Here is a 17424-nt window from a genome sequence, read left to right on the forward strand (position 1 = left end):
CCCATCTTTAAGGGCGCCCATCTCTAAGGATGTCCCGGCGAAGGGGCGGAGCATCCCGTATTATCGAAACAAGATGGGTGTTCATCTTTTGTTTTGATAATACGGTCAGGGACACCCAAATCTTGACATTTAGGTCGACCATCTTGACATTTAGGTCAACCTTAGAGATGGGCGACCTCGGTTTTCGCCAATAATGGAAACCGAGGATGCCCATCTCAAAAATGACCAAATCCAAGGTATTTGGTCGTGGGAGGAGCCAACATTCATAGTGCACTGGTCCCCCTGACATGCGAGGACACCAACTTGGCACCCTATCGTTGGTGCAGTGCGTAGCAGCAGATGGATTACTCAGTGAACGGTCTTTTTATAAGACCATTTTAGATCCTGTCTGCAGATCTTTTAATTGGCACCTTTTTGAGTTTTGAGATTTTTTAATTATAATTGATGATAATCTTCATTCATTGTATATCTTAATCATCAGACTCCTGATGTAGGCCATCTGGCCGAAACACAACGTTGTGTTGAGTCATTTGAGTTATTCTCTATTTATTTATTTTTTATTTTTGTTACATTTGTACCCCACACTTTTTCCCACTCATGGCAGGCTCAATGTGGCAGAGTCACAAGGAGCTGCCTGTGCCAGGAATCAAACTCAGTTCCTCAGTTCCCCAGGACCAAAGTCCACCACCCTAGCCACTAGGCCACTCCTCCACTCTATGTACAATTGAGTTATTTTTATTATTTGTTTTAAAACAATTAACGTTATATATTTTAACTTTAGCTTGGTTTCAGTCTTTGGATAGCCTGGCTTATATTCCTACCTTTTTTTATTTTCATTTTACGCCTCGTGGGATCTATTGAGTTCTCCACGCACGTGGATTCTCTATAGAGCCTAGGGGGCACTGCAGTGGACTTCACAAATTGGTCCCAGGTGCATAGCTCCCTTACCTTGGGTGCTGAGCCCCCAAAACCCACTACCCACAACTCTACACCACTACCATAGCCCTTAGGAAGATGAGCAAGTGAAAGATTCCTTTATGTTGAATATCTTTCCTTTGTGGATGACTGTGGGGTCCTGTGAAATATTTTGGCATAGTTTGCAACTGGATAAATTACAGGGAAGTGTGTCCTTCTGTTCCTTTTCAGTCTGTGATGGAAGTTTACTTCTGATTAGCTTGTGTTTTAAGTTGGGTGGCTGTCGGAAGGCCAGTACTGGTGGGGATGGGAATATCTCTTTCAGTAATTCATCCTCCTGGAGTATAGGTTGTAGATCTCTTATGATTTTCCTCAGTTTTTCCAGCTCTGGATTGTATGTCACTACAAGGGGGATTTTTTCTTCTTGTACTGTAGCAGATTCTCCCTGGGTGTTTTGAGGGAGGAGGCAATATTCTTGGAGATTATCCCTGTAATTTATCCAGTTGCAAACTATGCCAAAATATTTCACAGGACCCCACAGTCATCCACAAAGGAAAGATATTCAACATAAAGGAATCTTTCACTTGCTCATCTTCCAATGTGGTATATATCATTCAGTGTAAAAAATGTAACGAAGGATGCTATATTGGAGAAATAGGCCAGATGCTTAAGACAAGATTCAATTTGCATAGACATCACATGATCAATACTGGTGCCAGTAGGGCTCCCACCCCTGTTGGTCAGCATTTTACAGGACCAGGATACTGTACCAGTTACTTCACAATGAGAATCCTGAAAGGTAACTTTAAAACCATACAAGAACGTAAGACCTTTGAAGTCAGAATGATTGAATATTTTAACACCCAACAGAAAGGACTTAACAAGGATCTGGGGTTCCTAGCCCATTATAAACCATAAAGCTGTATTTCTCTGTTGATCACCCCACCCCTCACCTATCCACACCCATCCTGTTAGAATATCAATGATATGCTTTGATGTCCCCATGCATACCTCCTACCCACCCCCATCCTCCCACCCTGTCAGACTGTCATAGTAATGCTTGAATGTTTTCACTTATATACACTGTCAGCTAGCACATTTGCTTATTTCCGATCTGATGAAGAAGGGCAACCTTCGAAAGCTAATCAAGAAATATATTATGTCCAATTAAAAAAGGTATCATCTTATTTTCTTTTCGATGTTTTATTTTGTTTGATTTCTATTGATAACCTTAAGAGTGGACTAACACGGCTACCACTCTCCTCTACAAAATACCTAGAAATTATATAGGTGGCTCAAAGCCTGGTGTCATCAAGAAGGTTTTAGGTACATAGGAGGATGGGGAAATACATAGAAAAACAAAAGACTATATTGAAATGATGGACTGCATCTCACTGTGTCAGGAAAAAAACTATTTTGAGAGAAATTCAGACAATATGTATCTAGGTGTTTAAACTAGAAGGCGGGGGTGGCATAAGGAGGCAGGTCAGTTCTAGTGGTCACCCCCAGCTAAAGACAAGGTGTGACAGTAGTAAAGAAAACAATGAAAACAACAATCTTAGCAAATCACTTCTAACCAGCAAAGAAAAAAATAAACAGAAAATGAGATTGCCACTAAAATGAAGATGGAAAGCGATGACCACAAATGCTCGCAGTTTAAGCAACAAAGTTCATGATCTGCAAGCCCTGATGTTAGAGGCAGACTTAGACATTGTTTCTATCATGGAGGCATGGTTCAATGATGCAAACAGACCAGGTTATAATCTGTTTAGGAAGGCTAGAGATGGTCATAAAGGTGACGGAGTGGCTCTATATGTGAGAAACAATAACAGCAACTGACATACCAGTGGCCTGGGGAAAGGAATAAGCGATATGGATCACCTTGAAAAGAAATGATGGAACCTCTGTCCACATGGATGTTGTCTACAGACCTCCAACACAATTAGAAGAACTAGATAAAGATCTGGTTACAGGTATCCAAAAGTTGGGAAAGAATAGTGCTGTTGCTGGGAGATTTCAACCTTCCGGTTGTGGATTGGAAAGTTCCATCTGCAGAATTGGAAAGAAGTAGAGAGATCGTGGATGCCTTATGAAGTGCTCTGCTCAGACAAATGGTGACAAAATCACGAGGGAAGGAGCAATGCTGGATCTGGTGCTCACAAATGGGGAAAGTGTGACTAATAACCGAGTGGGTGCCCTCCTGGGCAGTAGTGATCATCAAACAGTTTGGTTTGATATAATAGCTAAAGTGGAGCGCAGCCACTCAAAACTCAAAGTCCTGGATTTCAAACATGCTGACTTTAGCAAAATGGGGGAATACCTGAAGAAAAGGTTGATGGACTAGGAGGACATTCAAGAAGTGGAAAGGCAGTGGTCCAGGCTGAAAGGGGCTATAAATATGGCTACTAACCTTTATGTAAGGAGAGTTAATAAAAGCAAGAGAAAAAGGAAACTGATATGGTTCTCCACGCAAGTGGCTAAGAAAATAAAGGCTAAAGAGTTGGCGTTTGTGAAATACAGAAAAGAAGAGGAACACAGCAAGGAATACTGGATGAAACTGAAAGAAGCCAAGGAAAGATATGTCTGGCTAAAGCACAAATGGAAGAACAAATGTCTAGAAATGTAAGGGGGTGGGGGGTGGGGGAGACAAGAATTTTTTTTCACTAATTCTTTTCAGGTATATTAGTGAAAAGAAGAAAACTAAAAATGGAATCGTGAGACTGAAAGATGCTGTGAGCCACCAAGTGGAGAATAATGTGAGCCAATATGTGGAGGAAAAAGCAAACATGCTAAACAAATACTTCTGATCTGTGCTCAAGGAAGAAATTCCTGGAGAAGGACCACAATTGACTGGCAAAGGTACATATGAGAATGGAGTGGATATAGCACCATTCAAGGAAGAAAGAAAGTGTTTATAAACAACTTGAAAATTTGAAGGTGGACAAAGCCATGTGACTGGACAGGATCCAACCCAGGATATTGAGGGAGCTCAGAGAGGTTCTGGCAGGTCCTCTTATAGATTTGTTTAATAAATCCTTAGAGATGGGGGGGGGGGTTCCTTGGGATTGGAGAAGAGCAGATGTGGTCCCTCTTCCCAAAAGTGGTGACAGAGAAGAAGCTGGAAACTACAGGCCGGTTAGCCTCATTTCGATTATTGGGAAAGTAATGGAAGTGATGCTGAAGGAAAGGATAGAGAATTTCCTGGAATCCAATAGGTTGCGTGATCCAAGATAACATGGTTTTACCAAAGGTAAATTGTGCCAAATGAATCTGATTGAATTCTTTGACTAGGTGACCAGAGAATTGAATTGAGAACATGCGCTAGATGTAATCTACTTAGATTTCAGCAAAGCCTTTGCCACGATTCCTTATAGGAGGCTCTTGATTAAACTTGAGAGGCTGAAGTTAGGACCCAAAGTGGTGAACTGGATTAGGAACTGGTTGACATACAGACGCCAGAGGGTGGTGGTTAATGGAATTCACTCGGAAGAAGGAAAGGTGAGTAGTGGAGTGCCTCAACGATCGGTGCTGGGGCTGATTCTGTTCAATATATTTGTGAGTGAACATTGCCAAAGGCTTAGAAGGTAAGGTCTGACTTTTTGTGGATGATACCAAGATTTGTAACAGAGTGGACACCCCGGAGGGAGTGGAAAATATAAAACAGGATCTGCAGAAGTTAGAAGAATGGTCTAATGTTTGGCAATTAAAATTCAATGCTAAGAAGTGCAAAGTATTGCACTTAAGGAGTAAAATCCAAGGAATACATATGTGCTAGGTGGTGAGATGCTAATATGCACAGATAGGGAAAGGGATCTTGGGGTAATAGTATCTGAGGGTTTGAAGGCGATGAAACAGTGTGACAAGGCGATGACCATAGCCAGAAGGATACTAGGCTGTATAGAAAGAGGTGTAACAAACAGAAGAAAGTAGGTGTTGATTCCTCTGTACAAGTAGTTGGTGAGATCTCATCTGAAGTACTGTGCTGTTTTGGAGGCCTTATCTTTCCAAAGATGTAAGAAAACTTGAAGCAGTCCAGAGGAAGGTGACAAGAATGATATGAGGCTTGTGTCAAAGGACATATGAGAAGAGACTGGAAGACCTGAATATGTATAGCCTAGAGGAGAGGAAGGACAGGGGAGATATGATACAGACATTTAAATACTTGAAAAGTATTAATATAGAAACAAATATTTTCCAGAGGGAAAGTGGTAAAACTAGGAGTAATGTCAGAAAATTCTTTTTCACAGAGAGGGTAGTTGATGCCTAGAATGCCCTCCTGAGGGAGGTGATGGGAAAAAAAAAACTGTGGCAGAATTTTAAAAGATGTGGGATGAACACAGAGGATCTCTAGTTAGAAAATGAATGATATAAATAACAAAACTTAAAGGGTTGCACATGTGTTTGCATGACAAGTGGTGCTGAGATGGCGACTCTGATTTCATCAACTAAGGCCGGTGCTGGGCTGGCTTGTACATTCTGAGTCTTGTATATCCGGTTTAGGATGGACTGGAAGGAGCTTCGAAGGAAACTCCAGTAATTTAGAATGTGAGGACAGTGCCGGGCAGACTTTTATGGTCTTTGTCCCGCAAATGACAAGATAGATTTGGATAGTCTGGAGTGGTCTTTGATGCAACTCCAGTAGTTGGAACATACAGACAAAGATGGGCAGACTTCTATGGTCTATGTCCCAAAAACACAAAATAAAGACCACGATCAAGTATATAATATCACGTTCATTGTTGATTTAAATCTTGAATTGATAATGAATGTGATTATTGGGCAGACTGGATGGACCATTCAGGTCTTTTTCTGCTGTCACTTACTATGTTACTATGGACATCATGTCTGGTCAGCATGTGGGATATAGGAAGCAGGTAATTTTATTGTGAGGTCAAAGAAGCTTTTCAGATTTACTCTGTGAGTGTAGCTCAATGTACTTCCTTACCTATTTTTGGGATATTCAGTGATTTAGCTTATTCTTTCAGGGTTTAGGATTTTTGTTTTCTTGACCATAGTGTTTGGCTGTAGGCCTAATTCAAGGGATTAATTTTACAAAGAAGAGACCCAGAATAAAACTGATCTCAATCTATAGGTAACAGTTAAGTGACAATGATTTCTTGATTATTCTCCCAACAATACTACTACTGCTAACAGTGCTAGAAGTGCCAGATCCATATAGAGTATACATAAGGGGCGGACTAACCATTTGGGCAACCAGACAGTGTCCTACCTTAAAGGTGCGCCGCTGGTGATCTAGTGGCTCTGAGGAGGGAACATGTTCTTTCCTCCCCATTGTGCTGCCGCTATTCCCCCTGCATTGCACCACTGTCTGCAGAAGTCTCACGAGACTGCTGAAACCCGCACGACTACTGTGGGAAGTCTCGGATGCCATTTTGAAAATACAGTGGCGCCGGCAGGCGGGGGAATAACGGCAGTGCAGCAAGCAGGAAAGAACATGCTGCTCCTCCCTCGCAGAGACCACCAGACCTCAGAGACCACCTTCAAGTAGGACCAGGGCAGCAGGAGCGTTGGCTGCGGCAGTCAGGGGGCAGCAGTGCGGCAGTAGGGGGTGTCAGGCAGCAGCCAGGCGGGGGCCCCATACCACTGTCAGTGCCCAGGGGCCCAGAGCACTCTCAGTCTGCCCCTGGTATACATAAAGGGTATGACTTCTTGCTTCCTTTTGAAGTGGGGGGGGGGGGGGGCAAAAGGAAAAGCCTGTAGTAAGCTGATGAACAAGTTTAAGGGAAAGAGAAGGTAAATTAATATCCTTCTATGAGAGAGATATAAAAAAGTAACAAACTTGTGCATATGTTAAAAGAGATCCTTTTAATATAAAACAGGAAAGGCACCTGATACAAAGCAGAAGCTGAAGAGTTACTGCAATCAGAAATGATTTGCTTTCAAAAAACAGCCGCACTATCCCCATGGGTTTCTTCACCTTCAGCGCGCCCTAATCGTTAGTGCAGCTGTAAAAACTACAAAGACTGAATTTGAATGGCATTTCAGCTACTTTATGTCATCTTTCTTCAGAAAACCTTTACTGGATGTAATGAAAGCAGAGTAAAAGAAAAGGTGATGGGAAGGGCAGTGCATCTGTCAGAGTGTCACCTTATGACAGTAAGTGATAAGACACCTAATGCCGAAGTGATGAATGTGTCCACAAGTGGGTTCTGTGCTGGTGAGAGACAGATGAAAACTCAAATGTGAACAAGAAGACATGAGAACATGCCTCTAGGGAGGCTCATCTACTCTATGTATTACTTGACTGATTTCAGCATACTGCACATTTTCACTAGTGAGAGAAAGATAAGTGTTCTTATCAATACTACAACTCAGGGATATAATAAAAGAAAAGAAAGAAGATGGTCTGAAGGAAGGAAAAACATCCATCATATTAAAGTGTCAAACATGACCTTTTCATATATTCTTTTCTAGATATGGTGTTTTTGCTTCTTTAGCCTTAGAAATATATTTGATGAGCATTATGAATCACTGAGACCATAAATGTAAATGCTAAGGGACTGATTTCAAACGATTTGTGTGACCGATGCAACTGCTTATCTCAGTTTTATTTGCTGGAAAAGGCCAAATTGGACATAGACTACTGGTTCTCATGTGTTCTGCCTACAAGGCCATGTGGATTATTTTGCTATGAAGCATTAAGCATAATAAACACAATAATTGGCCCATCCAGTATGCCCGTTTGTAAGTCTTCCACTATGGACTGATAAGCATAAAAATTCTTATTCTCACACCAGCTGCCTAGCCTCTAAGGGGTTGATATTCAGCATTGTATAATTGGGACAGGAAATGCTGCTGCCTGGTTAAACAACACTGCCCGGACCAGGAGCAGATATTCAGTGGCACTTAACTGTAGAGTACTACTATCTACTCTAACTGCTATGGCACTCTCCAGGGCAGTCTGGGAGCCGAGTCAGGACAGAGCAAAACAGCTTTGCTAAGTTAACCAGGCAGATATCTTCATACCACCACTGAATATCAGCGATAACCTTGGTAACTCCCAGCAGCCAACCTGGTCTCATATATTTAGTGCCAGTACCTACACAGGGGCAGCAATTAATATCTGGGTCTAATTCAGCTGGCAATTGCCAAAGTTTAAAAAAACAACCACTGTCCAAAATATTCTCATTGCTTGTTGAAGTTTAGGTTTTAATTAGAAGCATAGCCAGGTTGAGGTATCGGGGGGAGTGGACATCAGACTGCCAATGGTGCTGGCATGTATTTTGAATGCGACAGATTGCATGAAAAATTGGTGTCGGCGGAAGTCTGATTGGGGGAGCAGTCATTCCCCTGCAGACTGACCTAGCTACACCTCTTGTTTTAACCGTGGTCTTCCATGCACTGTGAGGTGTGGAATGTGAACAAGGATGGGTCTGAAGCCAGGACAAACTAGAGCCACACAACGGGTGCAGGTAAAGGAAAACATCAGGAAAGGTTCTGTTCATAGGCGGGGGAAAAGTCAAACACAAAACTAGACTGCAACCATAGCAATGTTCTTGGGTGGCCTGCTCCTGCAGGGCCACAGCGTAGCTTTCTGTCTCCCAGTTCAGCAGCATGCTTTATTTGTCTCTGGTCTGGTTCCCCAGAGTTATCAGTGTAGTGTCTAACAGTTACTTGAGTCAAACATCCAAGGTTACAAGGTTCTAAGCTGAGCATGGCCTACCTGACTGTAGCTATTGCAGTTCACATGCAGATGATAGAGAAAAATGCAGTTGAGCATCACTGCTTCTCTCTGGGCCTCCCTAACCTAACTGTGCCCCAGGCTTCTATACTTCCTGGATCATGCCCTCCTGGCACCACCCCTCCTGTATCACTTCCCCCTTGGGCAGGGCTATGAACCTTAAGGTGGTTTGACACTGTGAGAGAATATCCTTAAGGGGACATGCCACACAAGTATAAATCACACCCACCCATGCACTCACACAATACTCAAAACACACTACCATCTCTGTTACCCAAGTATGATTACTGTTGCTCTCCTACCCTTGTTTTTGTTTATAATTGATTCATATTTCAGTTACCAGTTATTGTTTGCTGATTGCATTTTTTCTGTTTCACTGTTCAATTTTTCAGACAATAAACAATATTAGTTTGTTGACTCGACTTGTCTGGACTGATAAAGAATCCTGATGGTTTGTGTGTTGGGTCTGTGAGTGTTTTCTGGGAACTGTGGGACCACTGGGAGTGTGGCCTCCAGTAACCTAGAATCACTGAGGATAATTTGAGAGCTGGAGACTCATCCAGAGGTGATTGTGACTCAGTTGGTGGGAGGAGGGTTCTAGTGTAGAGCACAAACGGCAGGTGTAGGCAGACCTGAGATGTGCTGGGGATTTCATGACATACCTTTAGCCCTCCTTTTTGGGGCAATGCTGGGATTGTCAAATTCAGTGTGTGGCATGAGGATCACCATCCATTAAATGGTTCAGAATCTTTTTTATCTGTAATCTCCAGACACAGAGCACAGTGAACAAGTGCAGCAGTAACAGGGTCCCTTTCCTGTTCAGTTTTTTTGGTAGTGTTAGGAGATTAGCAGTGTGCTGATGGTGACTAGCAGCAGCCAGCAGACACTGGAGATGCCTGACCTAACACAGGAGCAACCGGATAACCTTAGCAGGGAGGAGCTGCAGGATCGGCCTACGCAGAGTTCTCCTGGGGGGAAGAGCAGACCCCTTGTGGGTAGAGGCCCATGAGTTGGCAGGGCCAGGTGCCACACCAGCTGAGATCCGGCAGATCTACATGCTAGAGTGACAGCGGTTAGACCAGTTGCAGGAGAAGAACGGGACTGGGAAGAGCAGTAGCAGCGAGAGGAATGGGAAGAGTCACAGCGGCGAGAGAGCGGGAACAGCAGTGTGAAGAGTTGGAGTTCCAGCTGCAGAAATTAAAGGTGGAGATGGAAATGTCTCGCATCCAAAGCTTCAGCCCAACCCCTGTGCCAAGGCCTGAGGCACGATCCACAACCTGGATCAGGCCCAACTTGTTTGCGCAGTTTGATGATACCTGAGATGACATAGATAGATATCTAACTGCCTTTGAAAAAAATTTGCCGCCTCAATGGGATTCCTCAGAAAGACTGGGTACATTATTTGGAAAGAAAGCTCACTGGTAGAGCATTTGAGGCATTCCAAGCACTATCCATGAAGACATGTTCCCAGTTTGAAGAGGTGTGCAAAGCTTTGTTGAACCATTATGCTATTACTCCCAAGACCTACAGACTAAAGTTCTGCACTTTGCAAAAGGGGGTGGATGATACAGCGAGTTTGTGATTCAGCTAAGTAGAGAGTTTAAAAGTTAGTCCACTTTTAAAGGTAATCACTATAAACAGAATAAAATAAAACATAGAAAAGAAAATAAGATGATACCTTTTTTATTGATTCAGCTAAGATACCAGCATCAGCGGTGGCTCAGTGGAGCTGAAGTTAAAAACTTGGAGGACTGCCAAAACCTGATGGTCCTGGAGCAGTTTCTTCAGCGTTTTTATCCAGAGGTGAGGGAACATGTTCAAGATCACCATCCCGTACTCCAGAGAAGATGGCTGAGTGGGCTAACATCTTTATGGCTAACCATCCCTGGTTGGCAAAGAGAAGCTGTCCTTATCCGCAGCAGCTGGGATCTAAAGACAACCAGAGCCCTAAGCCATAAGTCCATCAAGCCCAGCATCCTGTTTCCAACAGTGGCCAATCCAGGTCACAAATACCTGGCAAGATCCAAAAAAAGTACAAAACATTTTATACTGCTTATCTCAGAAATAGTGGATTTCCTCCAAATCCATTTAATAATGGTCTATGAACTTTTCCTTTAGGAAGCCGTCCAAATCTGTTTTAAAGTCCGCTAAGCTAACCGCGTTTACCACATTCTCTGGCAACGAATTCCAGAGTTTAATTACACGTTGAGTGAAGAAAAGCTTTCTCCGATTCGTTTTAAATTTACTACATTGTACCTTCATCGCATGCCCCCTAGTCCTAGTATTTTTGGAAAGTGTAAACAGACGCTTCACATCTACCCGTTTAACTCCACTAATTATTTTATAGACCTCTATCATATCTCCCCTCAGCTGCCTTTTCTCCAAGCTGAAAAGCCCTAGCCGCTTTAGCCTTTCCTCATAGGGAAGTCGTCCCATCCCCTTTATCATTTTTGTCGCCCTTCTCTGCACCTTTTCTAATTCCACTATATCTTTTTTGAGATGCGGCGACCAGAACTGAACACAATATTTGAGATGCGGTTGCACCATGGAGCGATACAAAGGCATTATAACATCCTCATTTTTGTTTTCCATTCCTTTCCTAATAATATCTAACATTCTATTTGCTTTCTTAGCCGCCACAGCACACTGAGCAAAGGATTTCAACATATCATCAACGATGACGCCTAGATCCCTTTCCTGGCAGGTGACTCATTGCATTACATAGCTATAATTTGGGTTCCTCTTTCCCACATGCATCACTTTGCACTTGGTCACATTAAACGTCATCTGCCATTTAGATACCCAGTCTCCTAGTCTCAAAAGGTCCTCTGGTAATTTTTCACAATCTTCTTGTGATTGAATAACTTTGTGTCATCAGCAAATTTAATTACCTCACTAGTTACTCCCATCTCTAGATCAACACACACACATGCACTAGATTGACAGAGAACTTCTATTGGCTGGGAGTATCTCGAGTCGTAGCTGACTATTCTCGAATCTATGATGCATGCTAAAGAGTGGTTAACACCGAAGATCACCTCCGAGCTCCCCTGAAACCTTTACCCATTAGTGAGCCATCTGAGAGAATAGCTGTAGATTAGTGGGGTCACTTGCTGTCCCTAGCTGGACTGGGAAAATATATATATTTACACTGGTGGACTTTGCTACCAGATATCCTAAAGCAGTTGCCTTATCCTCCATAGAACCAGAGAAAATTGCCACTGCCCTGCTAGAAATATTTTCCCGGGTAGGATATCCATGAGAAATACTCTCAGACCCAAGGGACACAGTTTATGTCTGAGTTCATCCAGAATCTGTGGACATACTGTGGAGTGAAATCTGTAAGTACCACACCATATCACCCTGAAACTAATGGATTGGTGGAGAGATTTAATGGGGCATTAAAGCATATGTTAAAAATTTCATAGAGACAGGAGACCGGGACTGGGAGAAATACTTGCCCTACCTACTGTTTGCATACAGAGAGGTACCTCAGGAATCTACAGGGTTCTCCCCATTTGAGCTGCTTTATGGCCGGAGGGTGAGAGGTCCCCCTTGACCTAATAAGAGAACATTGGGGGGGGAGTTGATACCTCTGACACCCATGTAATTGTATATGTAGTTAACTTATGGCACAGATTAGAAGAACTTTGGGCTTTGTCAGAGATAGCTTACAGGCAGCCCAAACTAAGCAAAAGACCTGGCATGATTGTAAGGTCCGAAACAGAGAGTTTTATGAGGGCCAGCAGGTGCTTGTTTTAGTCCCAGTATGTCAGAAGAAACTTCAAGTTAATTGGGAGGGACCGATTTTGGCCGTCCTCAACTGCTTTCCATTGCAGGATGACCAAAGTTCAAGGGGGTATGTCGGCAGTGTACCGAAGGCAGCATGGGGGCTTGGTTGAGATGGCAGTCCTCGGCTGATAATGGAAAAAAGAAGGGCGTCCCTGATGAGCATTTGGCCGACTTTACTTGGTCCCTTTTTGTTCACGACCAAGCCTTGAAAAGGTGCCCGAACTGACCAGATGACCACCGGAGGGAATAGGGGATCACCTCCCCTTACTCCCCCAGTGGTCACCAACCCCCTCCCACCCAAAAAAAAATATATATATTTTTTGCCAGCCTCTATGCCAGGCTCAAATGTCATACTCAGTTCCCTGACAGCACTATGCAGGTCCCTGGAACAGTTTTTAGTGGGTACTACAGTGCACCTCAGGTAGGCAGCCCCAGGCCCACCCCCCACTACCTGCTACACTTGTGGTGGTAAATGGGAGCCCTCTAAAACCCACCCAAAACCCACTGTACCCACATCTAGGTGCCCCCCATTACTACTACTACTACTACTACTTAACATTTCTAAAGCGCTACTAGGGTTACGCAGCGTTGTACAATTTAACATAGAGGGACGGTCCCTGCTCAAAGGGCTTACTATCTAAGGGCTATGGTAGTGTTGTACAGTTGTGGGTAGTGGGTTTTGGGGGAGGTTGGGGGGCTCAGCACACAAGGTAAGGGAGCTATGCACCTGGGAGCAATTTGTGAAGTCCACTGCAGTGCCCCCTAGGGTGCCCGGTTGGTGTCCTGGCATGTAAGGGGGACCAAATGCTGGCTCCTCCCACGACCAAATGGCTTGGATTTGGCCGGTTTTGAGATGGACGTCCACGGTTTCCATTATCAGCGAAAACCAATGTCGGTGATCTCTGAGGGTGGCCATCTCTAAGGTCGATCCAAATGTTGAGATTTGGGTGTCCCCGACCGTATTATTGAAGTGAAAGGTGGCCGCCCATCTTGTTTTGACAATAAGGTCGGGGACACCCCTTTGCGGGGCCATCCTTAGAGATGGGCGCCCTTATAGATGGGTACCCCCGTTCGATAATGCCCCTCCACGTTACATCTATGGACTCTCAAGACAGAATGCAGCGAATCTTTCATGTAAATATGTTAAGGCCTTTGCAAATCATACAGCTATGGTGCTAGCTATGTGCAACTTACCAGAAGAGTGTCAGAATAGTGAGCCCATACCTGACCTCCTAGCAGAGACCTTACCAGAGGAATCTGACACTGAAGAGAGACTATTTAAACGTACAGACTGTGAAAAAACCTTCCGTCAAAAGGGAGAACCAGAACAACAGGAAACATGTATAAAAGGCACACATTTTGCACACATTTTACATGTTCTAAGTATGAGAAAGATTTTAGTATGAAGAAAGAGGTAATGTAGCACCTGAGAAATAATAAAGAAACTGGAATATGTATAAGTATAGAATATGGGAAAACCTGTATCAATAAAGCAAACATGACAGAATATCAGAAAAACACTGATAATAGAATATCTTTATGTCCTGGATATGACAGTAGCTTCAACCAGAAAGAAAGCTCCACAAGAAATACAAAATTTTGCCCAGGAGAGAGACCAGTTTCAAGTATAGAGTGTAAGAGAAGTTTCAGTTGTCGGAAGCAGCATAGAATCCATTCAGGAATGAAACCATTTACTTGCACTGAATGTAGGAAAATCTTTATTCGTAAATCACAGCTAACAAAGGACTAGAGAATCCACCTAGGAGTAAGACCATTCACATGTGCTGAATGTGGTAAAAGCTTCTATCACAAGATATTCCTCTCTATTCACAAAATGAAGCATACAGGATTAAAACTATTAGCATGTACTGAGTGTGGTAAAAGCTTCTGTTATAAACATCAGAAGGGCAGTGAACATGGTAACACTGATGGCCTCTCCAAAAAGGAAGAGCCAGAACCACCCTGGACAGTAGAGACTGCAGTCCGGGGTGTCTCTCTTGAGAAGGGAGGTGTGACAGAACAGTGGGTTTTTTAAGCCTGTAAAACTGTCTTAATTATTTCTTGAAGTGTATTTCTCTACGTAAGTACATACTTAAGTAATGCCATAGTGGGAAAAGACCAAAGGTCCATCGAGCCCAGCATCCTGTCCATGACAGCGGCCAATCCAGGCCAAGGGCACTTGGCCAGCTTCCCAAACGTACAAACATTCTATACATGTTATTCCTGGAATTGTGGATTTTTCCCAAGTCCATTTAGTAGTGGTTTATGGACTTGTCCTTTAGGAAACCGTCTAACCCCTTTTTAAACTCTGCTAAGCTAACCGACTTCACCACGTTCTCCGGCAACAAATTCCAGATTTTAATTATGTGTTGGGTGAAGAAACAATTTGTCCAATTTGTTTTAAGTTACTACACTGTAGTTTCATCGCATGCCTCCTAGTCCTAGTATTTTTGGAAAGCGTGAACAGACGCTTCACATCCACCTGTTCCACTCCACTCAATATTTTATATACCTCTATCATGTCTCCCCTCAGCCGTCTCTTCTCCAAGCTGAAAAGCCCTAGCCTCCTTAGTCTTTCTTCATAGGGAAGTCATCCCATCCCCGCTATCATTTTAGTCGCCCTTCACTGCACCTTTTCCAATTCTACTATATCTTTCTTGAGATGCAGCGACCAGAATTGAACACAGTACTCAAGGTGCGGTCGCACCATGGAGCGATACAACGGCATTATAACATCCTCACACCTGTTTTCCATACCTTTCCTAATAATACCCAACATTCTATTTGCTTTCCTAGCCACAGCAGCACACTGAGCAGAAGGTTTCAGTGTATTATCGACGATGACACCCAGATCCCTTTCTTGGTCCGTAACTCCTAACGTGGAACCTTGCATGACGTAGCTATAATTCGGGTTCTTTTTTCCCACATGCATCACCTTGTACTTGCTCACATTAAACGTCATCTGCCATTTAGCTGCCCAGTCTCCCAGTCTCGTAAGGTCCTTCTGTAATTTTTCACAATCCTGTCGTGAGTTAACGACTTTGAATAACTTTGTGTCATCAGCAAATGTAATTACCTCGCTAGTTTGACCAATTGGTGGTGCATGTTTATGTTTTGAAGCTGCTGCAAAACCAATGCTGTTTTCTTTGTTTAAGCCTTTTGGAAAGGCAGTCTGCAGTATACTTACAAAGATTGTTATTCTGGGCTCTGATTGGCCCAGGAGCTCATTTTCATTTGGATTTTACTGGCTTTTTCTCCAGTCTTAGCCCAGGAAGAGAGACAGAGAGAGAGAGAGATAGAGAGAGAGAGAGAGAGAGAGAGACAGATCTCTTAGCTGAGGACCTGTGATCAGTTATATTTGATAATCTGTGAGCAGCATATTTCCTGATCTCCCCAGGTACTTTTTTAAAAATAAAAAATGTTTAGTTAGTGTTATAATTGATCCATATTTGAGATATTGTTTGCTGATTGCACTTTTTCTGTTTCACTATTCAATTTTTCAGACAATAACAATATAGTTTGTTGACTCTACTTGTCTGGACTTATAAAGAATCCTGGTGGTTTGTGTGTTGGATCTGTGAGTGCTATCTGGGAACTGTTGCAGCCATCCAAAGTAGCTTGTCTCTGGGGAAGGGTCTTACTCAGGGCTGAAGGATAAATGCAAGTTTTCCATTTTGTTTTTCCCATGGCTAAAGTTGAAGAAGGTAAACTAATATTTGGAAAAGTGGCAATAAGCCACTGTATCACTAAATTAGAAAATTTCCTCTATAAATCATTACTAATGTAGACCTGGGAAAAGCCACAACTTATCCGAGGGAGTCAGTAACATGATATCTTTCTATTTTTTGGCACTCTACCAGGAACTTGGATGAATCTCTTCATAAAAGTGGTTAATAAATCCCCCCCCCCCCTAAAAAAAACAAGCTGACAAATTTGTAACCTGGATTGGCCCCAGTTGGAAATATAGTACTGGGCTAAATTGGTGCGACCATATTTTTTTGAAAATCACTTTGTATTACTAGTACAGGTGCTCATAATATCCCATTTAGATTATTGTAAAGTCATTTACATTGGGCTCTCACTCCAACTATAGAAGAAGTTACAACTTATACAGAATAAAGTAGCTAGGTTGATATATAAAGCAAAAAATATGAATCGGTTACACCTAGTTGAAAGAGCTCAACCAGCTACCAGCCAGAACCCATATCTTTTAAAGTATCATGGCTTATTTTTAAATCTCGTTATGGTCTGTATCAGATTATGTGGTAGGGCTGATGGTGCAGCCAACCTTTGGTCACACTTTTTGTTTACATGACTGAGGGCTTTTAAACTTTCCTCTGGTCAAAGGGGTTTGCTATAAGTAGGTATCTGAGAATTCATTTTTGTTCCAAGCAGTATTAATTTGAAATGATCTTCCCATTTTTCAGACAATACTTTATTTGAAAAGAGATTGTCAAGATCACATTAAAATCTATATTGAGACTCCAGGAGAAGGCAATATTTGCCGAAACACTTGCACTGACAATTTCTAGCAATTTTAAGGCCCCTTTTAGACACATATCGCTGCTTTGCTGCACACCAATCCAGCACTACTTCCAGGCAACCGCAGGAGCCCGGCAATAGCGTCTGCCCCCAACGTGCGCCATTTCCGACGCTGAAAAAAATATTTTATTTTTTTAGCATTGAGGGCTTACCCAGTGGTGATCAGACCACCCCGCGTGCTGTCTGGCTACCTCTGGGTTACCATGGGAGCCCTTACCGTCAAGTGTTACACTTATCACACCACCATTTCCATTTTTTTAAAGTCATTTTGCCCACTGCAGTAAAAAGGGGCCTTGGCACATGGCAAATCCACCCACCAATGCTACCTTAGGGCATCTTTCACCACAGCTTTGTATAAGGGGCCCTTAGAGCTTGCTTTGATATTGGTGTTGGGCTGTTAAGAAGATTTTTGTGGGCAACACTGTTTCAGAAAGGTGAATTATTTTTAAAACCATTTATATTTAGTAATATTT

This window comes from Microcaecilia unicolor, chromosome 3 (genome assembly GCF_901765095.1).
Source record: "Microcaecilia unicolor chromosome 3, aMicUni1.1, whole genome shotgun sequence".
NCBI lineage: Eukaryota > Metazoa > Chordata > Amphibia > Gymnophiona > Siphonopidae > Microcaecilia > Microcaecilia unicolor.